This window comes from Ascaphus truei, chromosome 8 (genome assembly GCF_040206685.1).
Source record: "Ascaphus truei isolate aAscTru1 chromosome 8, aAscTru1.hap1, whole genome shotgun sequence".
NCBI lineage: Eukaryota > Metazoa > Chordata > Amphibia > Anura > Ascaphidae > Ascaphus > Ascaphus truei.
In genome coordinates this window covers 11,181,427-11,187,426 of record NC_134490.1, presented here as the reverse complement: position 1 = coordinate 11,187,426, position 6,000 = coordinate 11,181,427, and the positions used below count along the sequence as shown (strand labels likewise).

Below are 6,000 nucleotides of genomic sequence, written 5' to 3'. Positions count from 1 at the left end.
GGGAAATAGGGCTACATTAATAAATACCTTCTCTTCTCATTAATGACATGTTGCACATGGTCATTCCATTAGTAGAATCATCCAATGAGACATATAAGAGGATGGAAGTTTTTGTAATTCAGTCTTTAATTGCTGGTTTAAATAGGACACACCCGGGACTAGAGGAAATAAAACAAAATAATGACATGCAAATACTTACAATGTCATATTATTTAGGGTCTTTGAGGAATGTAAATGACTTCACCAGGAAGAACAATGTTTCATAACTGACATGAGGCTCTCACTCCTTGTGTATAAAAGAGGTGAGCTGAGACAGACCAGGCACAGCTGTAGAATCCTTCACTTCCTTTTATCCTGAAGTATAGTCTACTGAACTCTACCCAAGATAACCATGTCTGGAACCAAGGGACATCAGAAACATTGCCCAGACCCATGCAAACCAGACCCATGCAAACCATGCCCACCACCACAGCAATGCCAAGATCGTGAGTATCATGTCTTAGACTTTATTCTTTATTTGTTTAATACTGTAAATATGGTGAATGGATATTTGGGGATTTTTCTTTAAAAATTACTGTTGTATGTTCACTTTAAAATAAGTTGGACCAGGATTTCTCTTATTTGTTTTCACTTTTCAACAATAGTTATAATAATAATAATAATAATAATAATAATAATAATAATAGCATGTTCTTGTATAGAGCTGCTAGTTTTACGTAGCACTTTACAGAGACATTTTGCAGGCACAGTCCCTGGCCCTGTGAAGCTTACAATCTATGTTTTTGGTGCCTGAGGCACAGGGAGATAAAGTGACTTGCCCAAGGTCACAAAGAGCCAGTCTTTACTCACTGAGCCACTTCTTCTACCTTATATAAATATAAATAGAGATGGGTGAACCAGTCCAAATTAGTTTCCCAATTTTTCTGAATTTACCATTCAAAATCCGTTCTGTGGTACAAATTCACCAACAGATTTTTACAGTTTCAATCAGCGTGGATAAATCCAAAACCGCCGTTGGATACAATCAACTGGTGAATTTAAAGAATTTAATCTGTGAATTCAGCAATCAGCAGGTGACATTTTTGAATCTGCGGATTGGATTCTTGAAATCCATCAGCAGTTTGTGAAATCCGCAGATAGATTGTCGGTGTTAAAAAAAAAAACAGCAAAAGGCGAATTGCCATTTTTGAGACTGATCCGCAGAATACCACGGACCAAAGGAAACAGTGATCCGCGGCATATTCAAATCTGCCCCAAAAATTCACCCATCTCTAGATATAAATAAATATTAAACATCCAAAGGGAATGACACACTGATTGTATTTTGCAATGGGTGAAATGTTGGATGTAAGGAGAAGTTGGAGATAAAACTGAAACATTAACATTTAGATTGATGCAAAATGGTTTATCTTTGTGCAATTTGATTAAGTTCTATTGGAGAGAATAGAGTGTATGGTTTGAAACTAAGCCTATAAATTGGCTTATACTCATTTCTAACGAATGTTAGCAGTTAAACAAGATTTGACATTGCAATACATATTATACATAATAGTGTAATAGCCCGTAGGTAATTAATTAAATGAGAAGCAATCATTATAGAGATTAACACTGTAGCTCCGGGTGTATGTTTTGGGAATAGTTTAGAGGGTGTAAAAGTGGTTCTATTACAATAAAATAAAAACTCTGCTGTATGTTTGTTGTACATTTGTGGTATAATTGTGGGACTTGCATGACTACCACTCTCTAAATCCCATCATTACATATTTCTGAGCATATCACACCTGTAAAGGCAATACATGTGGTTTGAAGAGCCGGAGACAACAGTTTAATGTATTTATACATATGTCACTTTCCATTCCAGAAACAATTATTGATATATATTTGTTTTCTTCCTTTTTTCAGCTTGCAAGCCAAAGCCACACTGCCATGAACCAGCCCCACAATGCCAAGGTACTGGAAACCTCACGCTTTATTATGCTAATGACACATATAAGTTGCCTGTCACACCTCACATCCAGGCAACAAAAGCAATACCTTACTTCTTCATGTCTTTCATCAATCTTTGCACATCCATCGGAAGAGAGAGCAGAACTACAGATGTGCGCTCTGATCAGAAACCAGTTTGCATTTTTTTTTATATGATAGGAATCCTCTAACCTTTCTTTGAGATAGATTGGAACAAGGAAATGGTTATCAAATCGAATGTAGAACATGATATATTTTTAGCTTCATATCAGTTACTGAGTACAGGTGAAGACGAGACCTACTGTACAAAGTTAAAAACTCTGAGGTTGGTCTCCGAATATCTACCACAACCTGATCCTACAATGAAACTAAAAATCAAGAACGCTTCCTGATAAATAGGAAAGCAGCCATGTCTGGGAATACAACCTATGAAATAAAAATGCTATTAGTTTTCTTAGTGATGTCAGAGACTTCTCCTGCTAATGCTTTATGTCCGTTCTCTCTTTAGATCCATGCAAGCCAGCCCCACAGAAGTGTCACCCTCACCAGGACCCCAAATGTGTAAAGAAGTGTTAAGAAGAAAGGATCGCAATGTCGCAAACTGTCCTCTTTCTGCTATCCCAGGACACGTCTGAAAGACCATGTTATCTTTTTAATAAAATCAAGTTAATCATACCTTTTCTGACTATCCTGTAAAAGCCAATTCTACTGGCATACAGTCATTCTGTAAGAAAGGATTTCATGAATGAATCCAACACGATTAAAAATGCAATCTTAAAATCTATTTATGTTTCCTGATTACTTCTTTAACGTAATACTCTGATGTGCTGTACATTTTAGAACAATGCTAAAGATCCTGTTTCTAGAACATTGGGACAATCTCTACATATACCCTTTTAACTCCCTATAGTGACATACATGGTCACATGACATACAAAGGTGGGACTATCCCTTTGTGACAAGTCATCTTCATCACGTGATGAGGAGAGGAGTGGGCTGAGTGATCCCATACAGTTTTCTCATTAATGCTGTTAACCCCTTATACTAAACTAGTAGTCCACAAAGGGGTGCCACCATATTGTTCACTGAAGACATACCGTACATGTTGACTTAACTGAATTGACAACACTGCCATAAAGTATTATCTTATTCAATGTATGAGTGGAAAAACAGATCCAATATTTGCATTTCTTCCATAGGGCCTTCAGTAATGACAGAGGAAACTGCAACATTACTCTGCAATAAATATTGTTTTAGCAGCAATCCTACAATGTATTGTTCATTATGTACTGTAACACAATGTAGGAGATGTGTGCAGAAGTACTATGTGCAAAGGAGACCGTTTTTAAGGTGAAATTAAAATAAGGCTTTATTCCTTTAACATGGCAAAACATTAAAAATAAACAAAATAAAGACCTACTCCGTTTTGGAGAATATCTACACCTTTACTCCAGCCCTCTTTAACTGGTGGTTAGAATGGTGACCCTGAGAAGGTAAGGTGAAGCGGAGCACAGCCGTGCCAATGAGGGATACTTCAGGATAACAGCCGATCAGATAAAAACTTATTTATTTGGACAACATGGTGCAGACAGGAAAGCTCTTATGCGTTTCACGCCACAATTGGCGCTTCGTCAGAGAGTACAGAGTGTCGACTCGGTGCCCCTTCTTATACCCAATATCTGCGTACCGGAAATGACGCGGTAAGGCATCATCAGTGCCGTTTTGGTCATGCTTAAAGACCATTACGACAATGAAGCTATGAGTCAATTAAGTGATAACAACTTCTATTGTTGATTGGAGAAGGACCCCACACCATTGTACCTTACAGAATTATACACATTAGTTGATCTTGGCAGAGAGTTGCGGGTATTATCCAATCAGGAGTCACAATATCTGCTTAATCGGTTTCCAACTGTGCCTATTTTTCACCATCTCCCAAAGATCCATAAATCTCTGGAATGCCCTCGTGGCAGACCAATTATTTTGAGTATTGGATCTTTGGGAGATGGTGTGTCTAGGTACGTGGATGTTTAGTTACATCCATTGGTAAAAACTCTCCCCTCCTATCTCAGAGACTCATCACATTTGTTAACTATGATTAAAGATATTCCTTGGTATCGCACTTATCTTTGGGTAACATTAGATGTTACGTCTTTATATACTGTACCATTATTAGTCACCAATTGGGTATTCTAGCTATTACACATTTTCTTAATTCTTCTAATTTACACACTCCACAAATCACATTTTTATTAGATTGCATTATATTTCTATTACAGCACAATTATTTTTTATTTGATCAGCACTATTATCTTCAGAAACAAGGCACTGCTAGGGCACCTCCTTTTCACCTTCTTACGCGAAACTCTTTATGGGCTACTGGGAATATATTCCCATTTTCAGTGACACTAATCCTTTTCGTAATAATATAATTTTTAACCGTCGATATATCGACGATCTAATCCTGATATGGAGTGGAGACTATACTACACTAATGGCATTCATTGACTACCTGAATAAAAATACATTCAATTTAAAATTCTCTTCATCAATTCATATTAATCATATTAGTTTCTTAGATGTGAATTTGTACATTGATGTTAACTGTACTATTCATCTCGGATAGACATATTTCGCAAACCTAATGCCCGTAACTCATTGCTAAGAGCTAACATTAATCATCGTAGACCCTTATTGCGTGGTATCCCTGTGGGACAATATCTTAGACTAAGAAAGATACGTTCCACTGAAGAATTGTTTATACAACAGTCAGAGATACTAAATAATAGATTTAGAAATAGAGGATATTCCGAACGTGACATTTATACTGCATATATGTGAGCATTACAAACTAATCGCGCAGATTTACTAAATAAAACCAATGTTGATAGGACAAAGAGACATAATGAAACTACTAATAAATGTGAAGAAACTCCATTGTTTATTACTACTTATAGCAATCAAGCCAGTCAAATAAGAACTATTATAGAAAAACACTGGAAAATATTACATCTTGATAAGGATTTGGCCACCGTAGTTCAAAACACTCCAAAATTTGTTTATAAAAAAGCCAAAACAATTGGTTATCATATTTCCCCAAGTCTATTTGTGTCAAATCGAAATAAACAAAAACAGAATTTTCCAAAGGGGTTCCACAAATGTGGAAACTGCAATTATTGTAAATATGCAATACCCCTTTCAAGCATTGAATGTAAACATACGGGACAAACATACAAAATCAAACAATTTATGACCTGTACCACCAATTATGTTTATAAATTAAATTGTATGTGTGGAAGTATTTACATCGGCAGGACTATACGTCCCTTAAAAATCAGGATTTCTGAACATCTTCGCTCTATTAAAAAGAATGATCTTAGTTTACCTGTATCTAAGCATTTTTCCAATTGTCCATTAGTTCCATTAGTACCTTTACATTTAGGGCCTTAGAACAAATTCCCAAACATGCTAGAGGAGGTAACAGAGAAGCAGCCCTCAATAAAAGAGAAATGTTTTGGATTTATACCCTCGGGTCATTATCACCCGGGGGTATAAATACTGATTGGGAATTGAAACATTTTTTGGGATAGGATGTTCTCCCTTTACATAAGTTTAAATTATGATTACGTGTGTATTATTACAAATAGTTTGAATTTTTCGTACTATATGTGTCTATTATATGAGTATTATATTTCCACTAATGGGTATCTGGTTTATTTGAATCTTTCTCATATCAACTATTTTTTTAATATAGATTTGTTGATATTTCCATTCATTATCTATATTATAGTCTCTTTTGTGTGTTATATATTACAGGGGACTTATTATTTACTATCTGCATCCCCAATTCATAGATTTAATTGACTATGTAAACTATATATTTGACATTTTGAAAAAGGCATTCTTGGACTAACTGATATAATAGTTTAACTGCTTATTACTAGTGTTATTGTATTTACAATAGGTTTACTGTTATTTTGACTATAAGTATACTTTTAAACATATCCAAGAGACTTACATTATGTTTTCTCAGAA

General features: G+C 35.5%; 1 long non-coding RNA gene across 1 annotated transcript; it reads left to right on the top strand.

Annotated features, from left to right (window-relative positions):
- Window positions 1-303: 303 nt before the first annotated feature.
- Window positions 304-2,749, top strand: LOC142501128 (uncharacterized). The gene is made up of 3 exons (XR_012803425.1): window positions 304-485; window positions 1,903-1,950; window positions 2,474-2,749. It is a non-coding gene; the product is annotated as an uncharacterized LOC142501128 (long non-coding RNA).
- The last annotated feature ends 3,251 nt before the right edge of the window (window positions 2,750-6,000 follow it).